A 13,200-nucleotide genomic window follows, 5' to 3' on the forward strand; every position below is an offset into this window, starting at 1 on the left:
AAGATCTCATTTAGCCATTCATAGAAGTATTGGTTTATAGGACAATTGACTGTGCTACCTTCTCATGGTTAGGGTACAGTGGCTGTTAAACATAGGTCACTGGGCAGGCATCACCTTCAATACTTGTTATTGGCTGAAGGCTATGTTTTTGGTAAATGTTTGACATAAACAGCAGATTGCTTAGCTGTTTTGTGAATTTTTATGATAGAATTTCTTTCTTTTAATTTGGTGTTCTACAGTGAGCTGCTCAGACTTGACTTTTTCTCTTTGGGATGATGGAAAAGCTGTACATCTTGAGCTCACTAATCTAAACTTATGCTTCTGTCATTCTCGGGCACTCAGGACTCTTTTATCTTCCTGACAGGCATTAATATCATTCAGTTCCCTATCACAATTCCCGTCTTCTTTTGAATAGGGGCTGGAGGTGCTTTTAGTTACATCTGTGGATTCTACTAGACCAAAGTCTAAAATGAGGTAGTCTTTAAGAAAAGATGTTTTCACAGTGTCAGACAAAATAGTATTTACAGTTTTATCATTTCTTGATTCTTCCCCAATACATACCAAGTCACTGTCAACAGAGAGTGTTGTATTCATTGTCTCCTTTAGAACTAATATGCTATTAGTACAAGGCTTCTGACAAGTGGTATCTTTAGTAAATTGAGCAAGACTATTAGAGGTAACAGCATCTTTATCTTCTGAATTCTGTTCATCCAGTGAAACAGTTACAGTATTGCTAGAATAGCTCTCAAAAGATTCACCTATCTCAAATATTTCTTCATTTCCAGACTGATTTTGCAGTTTTTCAAAGGCATGCTGCGATGCAGTGCAAATTCCATGGCTTAGTTCTGTCACTGGGTTAGATGGAGCTGAGAGAATTGTTTCCTGCCTACAAATGTTTGGATGTGAAAACGTGGTGTAATTGTTATTGTTGTTGTTATTGAAGTTGAACTCTTTATGATCCTTTTGGACTGCTTCTTCGTCAATGTTAGTAACCTGTACAACTCCGAAATCATCAGTTTCATTAATTTTTTTCTCTCGCTCCTTCTCAGCACTATACCCAACCACATTATCACCCTCATTATTTTCCTTTCCACTTTCCTCCCTAATCTGTGTTCCTCCCATTTTATTCAGTTTACCTTGCACATTCTCAGTTTCATCACCTTTTCCCTTACTGCCCTTATTTTTACAGGTACCCCTAGCTTCTTTTTCAGACAGGGAGCTAAAGGCTGAGTGTTGATTTTGTTGTGCATTTGTAGTGTCATTCTCCTTTTGCTCTCTCAGAGCATATGTATTCTGATGATGAGGTTTTGCTTCAGAGTACAAAAAGCACAAGCCTAGGGCAAGCGGAGCCATTCTAGACCAGCTTCAGCTTGACCCTCTGGAACCAAGGCTTCACTGGCCCTTAGTGGTGCTGGGGCCGCTCTGCACTGGGTGCCAGTGGCACCACCTAGGGAGGTGGGGTCTAGCTGGTGTGAGGAGAGGCCTGGGCTTCCCTGTGTGGCAACAGATGGTTCTGGAAGGTTCCAGCAGCTACACCACAGAGCATGGCTGGGCCCCTCTGGTTGTTTTGTTTCTTGTGATTTGATTCTGTTTGGAAAAATGTTGAACTGGAATACCAGTTCTCTGCCAGTTTTGATGTCTTTCAGAACCTTTATGACCCTTGATGATAGCAGTCATAGGTAATTTGGATTAGAAGAGTTCTGGTAAGGCAGGCCTCCATGTCCTTGGATGTTACCCAATCCCAAGGAGCCCACACAATAACTTTCTTTATACACCAGCAGGTCTGGTAACTCTCACAGGCTGTGATCATGTCTGCACCAGCCCTTCTAAGCACTCTGTTGTTGGGCTTGTAATGTCTTTCTGAATGCTAAAAATGCTTTCGAAAACATACCTGGCTTGCTGTACTTGTCCTGCTAGAGCATGCATATCTCATTTTCTCCTGAAAGTGCAGTTTCTAGATACAAATTACCAGAAAGTTACAAGTTCTTTCACAACATGTAGCTTAGACTATTTTTAACTGAACCAGGAACACACAAAGAATTTTTTGGTAGAGTGGTAGTGTTCATTTTGTTATCCATGAACAAATAGCTACCAATTTGAGGGTTTTGTTTGTGTTCAACTAACTGTAATGCATTGAAAGTGGAAAAATCACACACCTCCTAAGTTTTGAACTGGGATAGGATAATGAGGAGGTTTTGCTTCACTGTGCCAAAAGCACATCAGGGAGCTCCGCTTCTGTGGTAACCTGCGATCTGGATGCTTGTAGGGTCCAGATATGCTACAGACATGATAAGTTGTGATTTTTATAGTTTTTCTTTTCACACATGCCTTTGCCAAGGAAAGATGGTAGAATGCTGAGACTCCTAGGAAGAGAGACAGGCAGCAAAAGTTCAGACAAGTCTGTTACTTTTAAGTCATTTCATGTTTTTATTGTAAACTTATTGTGCATTACTGCACAACACATAGACTGTGAGGGTTGCATCTTTGTTCTCTTTGTTGGATTCTGTGGTTTTAAACCATTGCACATTTTCAGCCAGAAAGGCAGTTCCTTGCTGGTTTGGACGTCTTTGAGATTTTTTTTTTTTGATTCTTGTGGACTTCATTGATAGTTTTAATCCTGGAAGCCGCAGAAATGGTTTTGCTTTTGGCTGTCGCAATGGCTCCCTCATCTGTGGCTCCTGAGGCTTAGGGAGCATCTCCTCTGAACACGTTTCACCTTTTTGACACTTTTGATTTTCTTGTTCAGAGACATTTTGAAATGGCAGAGCAGCTCCGAGGTGGTGTGGCCGTCTTACAGAATCTGGATGATTATTCATCATTACATTAATACATTTGATTTTGGAAGCGGCAGAGGGCATTGTGCTTTTTGGCTGGTGTAGTGCTTCCCTCATCTGTGCCAGTTGTCCGTTTGTCTCCGGAGTAACTTGCTCCCCACGAGAAACCTGTGCACAAAACCTTCACTTTACTGCGGGATTTTAGTGCAACATGTAAGAATTTTCCATATTTCTGCCATTGTCTTTGAAAGATCATAGATAAATATGAATGGGAAACCCCATTCATTACCACATTACCTCAGGGACTGAGGCTTCACTGGCCATGAATGGTGCTGGGGCCATTCTGCACTGGGTGCCGGCAGCACCGCCTGGCGAGGCGAGGGGGCCGCAGGGCTGGCTGGTGTGAGAAGAGGCTGGGGCTGCCCTGTGAGGCGACAGACAGTTCTGGAAGGTTCCAGCGGCTGCACAGCAGAGCACAGCTGGGCCCCTCTGGTTGTTCCATTTCTTGTGATTCTGCTGTTTGGAAAAATGTTGAACTGGAATACTAGTTCCTTGCCAGTTTTGGTGTCTTTCAGAACTTTTATGACCGTTGATGATAGCGGTCATAGCATTCCCCCTGAACGCTGTGGAAGGGATTTTAGTGTTTGGGCTGGCGCAGTGCTTCCTCATCTGTCTCTGTAGAGGAGGCTCATGTAACGTCTGGTCCGGATAGACTTTGTGTAGACGAGCTTGTTTTAGACGAGCTGTGTTACCGTTTGCAGCTGGTCGTATGCAACTTCAGTGGGGCTTCCCTCAGCCTTGCTGTCTCCTTTGGCGGGCTCACAGTGACCACTTCTGACCTGAGGTTTCTCTTTCTCCTCTGGTACCTGCATTTTTCTTCTGTAGCTGCTTGAGGTAACTGGGTTTCAGTCACTCCACTTTCAGAAACAGCTGTAGCTCTTCTCGGAAGCGTTAATAGCTGAACTGCTAGCATTTTCAGTCTGATAAAGCAATAAATACTGCATTCCATATGAAAGTTTAAAAAGTGGTTAGCTGGTGAAGAGAACTGTCCTCAGTCATTTTGTGGATAAGGAAATGTGAGATCAAATTGGGCACCCAGTCAGATGTTTGAAATTACACACCTTTGAAAAAAATGGCTCAAAACTCCACATCAGTATTTGTTAGGCACATGTTTAGCATGTCACTTAAGCTAGATGCCCTTGCAAATTAAAAGGGGGTAAAAGATTACTGAGACTCTGTGGAGAATAGTCATATATGTTAGCATTACTGATAAGTACCACCCTTTCGCAAAAGGGTTTTCAGCAGCTTGCTTTTGTTTATCTGTTAAACAGACTTTGTGGATGGAGGTCCACAGGCTTTTTATGAGTGGTTGCTGAAAGAGGGAGTCTTGTGTTGGTGGGATGGCCCTGTTTTGGTGGCAGAACAGTCTTGGGGGCCACGGTGCCCAGAGTGAAACCTTTTGCTTTATTATTTGTAAAATGAACATTAAAGTTAACACCCTGAATATGATAATGAGTTTAATGAAGTACATGCTAAACGTATGTGGCTGTAGTACTTCACTCTTCACCCAAATCATGCTAAACATTGCTCCTGAGTGGGACCAAATAAGATTAGGATATAAAAGAGTGATAGAAGTTGGTGTAAATGAAACAAAACGACAACAAAAAGTGTTATAAAAAAAAAAAGAGAGAAAAAAAGGGGGGGCGGGGAGAAATTGGAAACTTAGAAGAGGCAGTCAACAGGCTGTACTCCTCCTCTAACAAGACAGGGATGCCTTCTTGGTAAGCTCCGTGCCTTCACCCTTTGGTGAGGAATACCCAGGATAGGATTTTGCTAGCACTACTATCATACATTCATGCTACTGCAGTAAGTGTATTTATCAATGGCAATTCCAAATCTGTTATATCTGTTGCCTTATTAAATACATTCAACTTTGTGATACTGCCTCAGTGAAAGCCCTTGGCAGGACTCTGAAAGAGGCAAACATTGGACTGATAAGTCTCCTTTAATGCGACAGGCTCTTAGGAAGGGAGACAGGCAGCAGAAGTTAAGCCAAGTCTGTTAGTTTTACGTCATTTCAGCTTTTTATTGTAAACCTGTTGTGTATTACTGCACAAGACGTAGGCTGTGAATCATACTGCCTCATGTCCATCCTCGTTTGGATGTGGTTTTCCATTAGCACATTCGCATTAATGTGCTCTTTTGTGATTCTTTCTTTTTTCTTAATGGTGAGGCTTGTATCTTTTTTCTTTTTGTTGGATTTTGTGGTTTTGAGCCATTGCGCATTTTCAGCTGGAAAAGCAGTTCCTTGCTGGTTTGGACATCTTTGAGAGTATTTTTGATTCTTGTGGATTGCTTTGATAGTTTTAATCCTGAAAGCAGTGGAAGTGATTGTGTCTTGTGCGTGGCCTGGATCTTGTTTGTGTGATACTGCTGATGAGGTGTCAGCTGGGCTTCCCTGAACCTTGCTGTTTGTTTTAACTGGCTCACAGTCACAGCTTCTGACTCGAGCTTTTTTTTTCTCTCCCTTCTGCTGCCTGCATTTTTCTCCCACAGACGTATGAAGTGACTGGGTTGCAAGCATTGTGTTTGCACCATTGCCTCTTGATATTTCCTCTTTGTTAATGGTTTTCTTGGTGCTGGTATTCTCAGATTTGTATCTAGTATGGTCCAGAGGAGAAGGCTCAACAGTTCTGTACAAAACAGGGATTATACTGATTAATATGTAAACAGTAGAATCGTAGGTATAAGCTCTAGATGTGACAGAGATTTAGAGGATACTAATACGCTTTTATATTTGAGATTTTTTACAGGTTAGAAAGTTGACAGGTTCACATGGTTTAAATGAATATGAAAACAAATTATGCACAATTTCCTGTTCACTACCCCACTTTCACTGAAATAAACACTCATTTTCTTCATCATATGATCCTATGAAGATCCCTGGTAGGGAAGTTTGGCCTTAGACTTCAACAACACTTGGATTTCTCTTTGAATCACGGATAGAAATTGTGCAAGTATAATTAAAAACGATGGAGAGAAAATGTACTCAACTTGATGGGGGGGGAGAGGGGAGGTAATAGTTGGAGAAAGGCTTTATTTTTTATTTTTATTTTTAAAAAGGAATATAATCTCTGCCTGCATTTATTTTCAATATTAATCAAATAGAAGTTATTTAAGACTTACGTCAAAATACAGGTATATATTTCATTGTATGTAATGTGGATCCAACTTTATAATTGTGTGTGTTTTAGTGCCCGAAACTGAGCTAAGGAGCTTGCATTGATGTGGTTCTGTGATAGATCCAGTCCACATCTGATATGTGGATCTGGTGATGTAGGTGAACAATTTTATGAGAAGAAATATTTTTTCCCATTTCTTACTAAAACACGTTCATTATTAAAAATGCATTTCATTTTCTTTCTACTTAAAAATGCTTCTTAATGACAATTTTAAACACTAATAATATTTTTACCAGTCCACGGATTGCCAGTCTTTTAATATTCCACACTCACAGGTATAATGGCATATGTGGAAATGCAGAAGTTTCTTCATGTGGACATGTTTATATAATATGACTGGACATTAAAATACTGACAAGTAAAATCCTGCAAAAAGTAGGAGTACAGTGTTGGTGGAGTGTTGAAAAAAGGTGAGGAGGAAGCAGCAAATTAATTCCCTTAATTCAACACCCGCTGTACAACTCTCTGTCTTGAAGCATTTTTTTCTGCATAGCCTCTAAAACCCAGAGAAAAGGCAACTTAATGAGACCTTTCAGATGCTTCTTCTAGGTTTCTTTATACATTAATCAATTAGGTTTTGGTTAAACTTAAATGGGTTGTTTTGCAGGAAAAGTCTTAATTGCATTTTTTGACTGCTGTTTACTTTTCCAGTATTTTTATGTTCAATTATTTCCTAGCCAAATTCTAGTTCACTAGTAGATTTTGAAATATATTTATACCTCAATATGAATCAAACTTCATACCTCAAAAAATATATATATAGAATATATATTGAATATATTATTAATAATATAATATATAATATATAATATACAATATATATAGAATATATATATATTAAATGTATATATTAAATATATACACCCATCTAGCTGATCAAAGGAAACCAGCTGATGTGATCTTTTTGGACTTCAGCAAAGCTTTTGACACGGTTTCCCATAGGATCCTACTGGACAAAATGCCCAGCATACAACTTAACAAAAACAATATACGATGGGTGAGCAATTGGCTGACGGGCAGGGCTCAAAGGGTTGTGGTAAATGGGGCCACATCTGGCTGGCGGATGGTCAGTAGTGGGGTCCCTCAAGGCTCCATTTTAGGGCCAGTCCTCTTCAATGTTTTTATAAATGATTTGGATGTAGGACTAGAAGGTGTTTTGAGCAAATTTGCTGACGACACCAAACTTGGAGGAGTTGTGGACTCGGATGAGGGTGGAAAGGCCTTGCAGAGAAATCTGGACAGATTGAAGAGCTGGGCGATCACCAACCACATGAAGTTTAAAAAAAGCAAGTGCCGGGTCCTGCACCTGGGATGGGGCAACCCTGGCTACAGACTGGGCGACGAGACGCTGGAGAGCAGCCCCGCAGAGAGGGATCTGGGGGTTGTGGTTGACAGCAAGTTGAATATGAGCCAGCAGTGTGCCCTGGCAGCCAGGAGGGCCAACCGTATCCTGGGATGCATCAAGCACGGCATTGCTAGTCGGTCAAGGGAAGTGATTGTCCCGCTCTACTCTGCGCTGGTGCGGCCTCACCTCGAGTACTGTGTGCAGTTCTGGGCACCACAGTACAAAAAGGACATTAAACTGTTGGAGAGTGTCCAGAGGAGGGCGACGAAGATGGTGAAGGGCCTAGAGGGGAAGACATTTGAAGAGCAGCTGAGGTCACTTGGCCTTTCAGAGAAGAGAAGAGAAGGCTGAGGGGCACCTCATCGCAGTCTACAACTTCCTCGCGAGGGGGAGTGGAGAGGCAGGTGACCTATTCTCCATTATCATCAGTGATAGGACCCGCGGGAACGGTGTTAAGCTGAGGTAGGGGAAGTTTAGGCTGGACATCAGGAAGAGGTTCTTCACCGAGAGGGCGGTCGCACACTGGAACAGGCTCCCCAGTGAAGCAGTCACTGCACCAACCCTGTCTGAATTTAAGAAGCGATTGGACTGTGCACTTAGTCACATGGTCTAAACTTTTGGGCAGACCTGTGCGGTGCCAGGAGTTGGACTTGATGATCCTTATGGGTCCCTTCCAACTCGGGATATTCTATGATTCTATGATTCTATGATATATATATATTATTTTATTTTATTTATACTTATTTATATTTATATATTTATTTATTTTATTTATATTTATTATATATAATATATATATGTATATACGGTATATATATATCATATATATATGATATATATTATATATATATATCATATATATATATACGCACCTTTATACTACTATACCTAGTAGTCCACTAGCTCAGCAGCGCAAGCCGGATGGCACAAGCTATGGGGGAGAGCAAAGGAATTGCAGAAAGACCAACACATCACTTTCTACAGTTAGTAAGCAGTCTGATGCAATAACACTTAAGAATCGGCTGAAGCTAGACCTGTGGTCCATGGGGCCACAGCAGCAGTGTCTCATGACATAGCACTTTTGCCTTTACTGAATATTTTGGCATGTATATTTTCTGTGCTGTACTGCCTCAAAACCATCAAAACAAATCTTGCATTGAAGTTGACCACTGTCATAGAACGAGTTTGCACCCAGGACAATTCTGCTGTAGGGTGTCATATGAATGACTTATCTTAATGTGCAGGAGGAGCTACTGCAAAGAAAAGCCAGGAGAAGGTCAATATTACAATGCCAGAAAGGAACATGTAACCGGATGGTGTGATTAGTAGAATGAGAGGGTACAGTTTTAGAAGAAAAAGGGCAACACTCAACTAAGATTAATGTAAGTACACATTAAAAAATTCCAGTGATAAAATTTTCTGACAGTTCACAGGCATTTTGCAGTGAGCCAAGATCAGCATCTTGCTGAGACACCAGTGAGGCAGCTCCTTAGACAGCAGTATTTCATGACTGACATTAACGAGGATTGCTGGAGAACAGAACAGAATTATTTTCATTTCACATCTATCCAGACCTAGGGAGGAAACCATCCATTAATACAAGCATTGTGACTTCAGCATGGCCCAGTGCCAAACTGGAAATACGATGCAAGTAGCTAGACCTTCGAAAGCCAATTATGGAGCATTTCCTTGCTCATCATGTCCATGAAAGGAAAGTTAGACCAGTAAAGCATTATATGGTAATGCTGTTATTTGGCAGCAGGCAAGGGCAACGTGTAAGTCTGTTCTGTTCTTCAGGATAATATACTCTAAGTAGGAAAGTAGCTAAAGGACTGGAAGGGTCAAAATTTCCTTCTGAGCTTTTGGAGAAAAAATGCTGTGGCTGGTTACAAGCCATAGCAGTTTCCATGCAGTTAATACTTCCATCTGGCTCATTTATATCAATAGGTACTGGACATTTCTTTTCCAATATGTTTATATTGACAACATATATGTCCATGCTTTCCTTCTCTACTGGTGCACATTGCCATTTGCGTGGGATTAATGAGATTATAAACAGTTTGATCACTGTGTTTCTCAGGTGGCAACACAGCAGGACTCTGCACAGGTGCAGCCTCACCTCGAGTACTGCATGCAGTTTTGGGTGCCACAATATAAAAAGGACTTAAAAGTACTGGAGAGTGGCCAAAGGAGAGCAACAAACATGGTGAAGGGTGGGAAGGAGATATGTGGGGAGTGTCTGAGGTCCCTTTGTTGGCTCAGCCTGGAGCAGAGCAGGCTGAGGGGAGGCCTCATGGTGGCCTGCAGCTCCCTCACGAGGGGAGTAGAGGGGCAGGCACTGAGCTCTGCTCCCTGGGGACAGCGACAGAAAGCGAGGGAACGGCATGGGGTTGGGAGAGGGGAGGGTCAGGCTGGGTGTTAGGAAAAGGTTCTGCACCCAGAGGGTGGTCGGGCACTGGGACAGGCTGCCCAGGGCAGTGGTCACACACCAAGTTTGCTGGAGTTCAAGAAGCATTTGGTCAGCACTTGCAGATGTATGGTTTGATTTTTAGGTGGTCCTGTGTGCAGCCAGGAGTTGGACTCGATGACCCTTGTGGGTTCCTTCGAATTTGGGATATCCTATGATTTGAGCATTCTAAGAAATGTATGGATTAGGAAGCAATATCCAGGTTGAACACGGAGTGGTGCTATGACATTAACTATTGCAATTCACTCTACTCCCTTAGAAACAGATTGATTGTACCACCTGATAAAGCCCCTCAGATTTCACGTAGTGATTAGGTATTACAATTAGGATCCTAACACTTGTATGAAGTAGTAGTAATGACTTTATTGTTGTTACGGAGTATGACTAAGACTTGGTCTGTGTAAAGACAGGGACCAAATAAGTAAATTAGCTGTAGTCTGTTCTCATTGTCTGCACGACTCTGGACTGAGGAGTTCCAGCCTAGGAAGGAATGTAGACCCCATTGCAGCAGATGGTATAACACGACATGAAAAACACCCCATCCGTGTGGGGGTGCTTTTGAATGACCTCTTTCAATTTAATGTAACAAATGACTTCATATGGCATTCTGTGTTTTAAGGAAATCCATTGGTTCTCTAATATGTGGTAATTCTTAAAAGCACTGCCATTGTGGGCCAACTCCATAATCATCCCTATCTGAAATATCAGGCCTGTCTTGCCCCAAAGACAAACCTGACTACCCCAGTCACCCTGGATATGGAAATATTCTGGATTTCAACATAGCCAAGGTGTTCAGAAAGCAATTGTACAGCTGCACTACAATGCTAACTAAGATAGCGAGGAGAAGAAAAAAATTGGAAATAAGATATTGTCATCCTATTCTCCCCCTCCCCACCTTTTTATTTGTTTGTGTGCTTTGTTTTTTAACTTTCATTGGTTTTCCCTCTGAGAGAGAAGGAAAAAGAATAAAAAGACAATTATGTTCTTGCCTCTGATCTCTTGCAGTTAAACATTCAACATTAAATACCTACGGAAAACCAAGGCGTTTTCTTCGTAGTTACCAAACGCAGGTAAGATTGCCTCTGGTGCTACATCACAACTGCTTAGAATATGCATGGCTCAGAGCAGCCAGACTGAAGGTATCGAACACCGTTACTGTACCTTGCAGGGAATTCATGGCTCAGTACAGAATGCAATTTTAAAGTGTTTGTTTTGTCTTAAATTGAGAGAATATTAGACACAATCTAGAAGTTGGCTTCTGACATTCAGTCAGGACAACGATGGATATTGTTTTAAACAGGCTCTATGTGGCTGGGGGCTGGTACAAAATCTGACACAACCTGGGGAAATGCCCAGGTATGCCACAGAAATGTGACCAACATCTGTGTTAAAATGGTAGAAGTGAGGGCTCTTTAGCACCAATTCCTCCCCACCATCATATGCCCATGCTTCGTCAGGATGATTGATGGATTGTGGGCAAGCAAATATGAGTGTAATAGACCCATCACATCTGCACATTTTCAAATTCATGGTTGTGTTTATGTATTTTTACCAGTTCTCAAGAAGGGGAAGAGTTATTTTTAAGGAAGGTGATGGGACTTTGAATGCCTTCAGGTTATTACCACAGACAAAAAACTACAGAGTTAACTAATTTATCCGGTCTTCCAGATCAACAGAGGTCCTAAGAACATCAGATGGGGAATTGGTGCAGATGGTACACACAGGCCATAGCCAGAAACCTGCAGGGATATGAGCCACTGATGTTGAAGGTGCCAAGGAGCCCAGGTGGGTGGATAAGTTGAAATGTTTTGATTGTAGCTAGCTATCCATAATGGTTTTAGATACACGTTTTAAGAACTAGGGCTATCGGGTCTTGCAGCCTAATGCTGTTCCGATGCCTACTTCCCCCTGTTGTCTGGTGTCCATCACTGCGGTACCGGCGGCTGCCCAGTCGGGAAACTGCCGTGCACCCGGCTCCGAGCACCCCCGGTGGCTGCTCCCCCTTCTTCCGCGGGCACCCCTGGTAGCCGGACGCTCCCCCATCCCCGGGTACCGGCCCTCTGCAGCCCACCCCGTCCCCACAGAGGCCCGGCCGCGCCCCGGGGCCCCGCCCGGCCCCTCCCGCTGCGCCGCCGCCGCCAGGGGGCGCGGTGGTGGCGGGGCGCGGCCGCCTCCCTCCGCTGGCGGGGCCGGGCGAGGCTCCCGGGGCGGCGGCGGCTGCAGCGCGGAGCTGGGCGCTCGGGGTGAAGGGAGCCGAGGCGAGCGGAGGCGTGGACGGGACAGCGGCGGTCCCGCAGCATCGAGGCGGCGCGCACCTGTGGCATGGCAGAGGTGAGCAGCAGCTGTGGGGGGCTGCGGCCCGACTCCGTTCCTGGCGGCCGCTCGCGCATCCCTCGGACCTCTCCTGCCCTCGGCCCGCCGCTGGGGGCGGCTGGGGAGGGGGGTGAAGGGAGGCAGCCTCTTCGCCTTATCCCCTTGCCGTTTGATGGCTCTTCTGCTCCCCATCGCCGCGGCACTTGGCTTTCTCTTTTCTTTGCTCTCCCTCCCTCTCTTTTCCTTCCCCCTCCCTTTTATTTATTTATTTATTTATTTTTATTTTATTTGGTATAAGCATCTGGGGAACTGTTTTACCCACTGATCTAATACTTTCTTAGTCTCCACCCTTAGGAGAGAAACCCCAGTGCATCCCAAGTCACCTCTGAGGTCCTCTCTCAGGGTCTCCGAGGCAACAAGGAACATGTATTCATCTTAATTTGCCATAAAAGATAGTTTGCAGCTGTGGGGATGGAGCGGGGTGAGCTCTGGGTGGGGGATTTTGCTCTCTGCCATCATGTCCCCTTGGTTGCTAGGCAGTGTTGGCCACGTTTGTGGAAAGATCGAAGAAGTGCGTGGCAGAGAGCAAGCAACAAGAAAAGCTACAACGAGCAACAGTATGTTGTAATGTCTGGCAGCCTTGCTGGTGGGGAACCTGATGCACAGATTGCTCTTGTGCACCTTGTTACCTTAACTCTACACTTTCTGCATCCCATCATTTACTCCAGAGAGAGCGAGGTGGTTTTACTTATCTAAAATGTTTGGTCACAACTCCTATAGAAATGGTAGTTATTTAGAGACATGTGCTTTGTGCTTTCTGCTTGAGTGGTACTGCTTCAGCCTCCAAGTGTCTTGGTAAGAAAATGAATGATGGAAGGAACCCTCGTACTAAAGTATATGATTGTTCATTGAACAGTCATGCAGGGAAAAGGCTTTCATCAAATAAATTAATTTCAATACACTTCTCCTGTAAATAAGTAGATTCAGTTTTTGCAATTTAGCTTGAGTATTTCTATCTATATTGTGTGTCTTTGTTAACAAATGTCTCATTTCTGCGAT

At 43.3% G+C, this 13,200-nt stretch overlaps 1 protein-coding gene across 7 annotated transcripts in view; it reads left to right on the forward strand.

Annotated features, from left to right (window-relative positions):
- LOC308198554 (sodium channel protein type 2 subunit alpha-like) overlaps nt 1–13,200 on the forward strand; it is a 130,955-nt gene that overhangs the window by 50,322 nt on the left and 67,433 nt on the right. For 5 of the 7 annotated variants that reach the window (XM_080601151.1, XM_080601158.1, XM_080601161.1 and 2 more), the window contains 2 exons: nt 10,834–10,898; nt 11,497–11,613. The gene's annotated coding sequence lies outside the window, so the exon portion shown is untranslated. Of the gene's footprint in view, nt 1–10,833; nt 10,899–11,496; nt 11,614–12,007; nt 12,160–12,658; nt 12,759–13,200 lie in introns of those variants that run through there. The other 2 variants (XM_080601154.1, XM_080601156.1) reach the window with 2 other exon arrangements.

This window comes from Anser brachyrhynchus (assembly GCF_964034855.1).
Source record: "Anser brachyrhynchus genome assembly, chromosome: 7".
NCBI lineage: Eukaryota > Metazoa > Chordata > Aves > Anseriformes > Anatidae > Anser > Anser brachyrhynchus.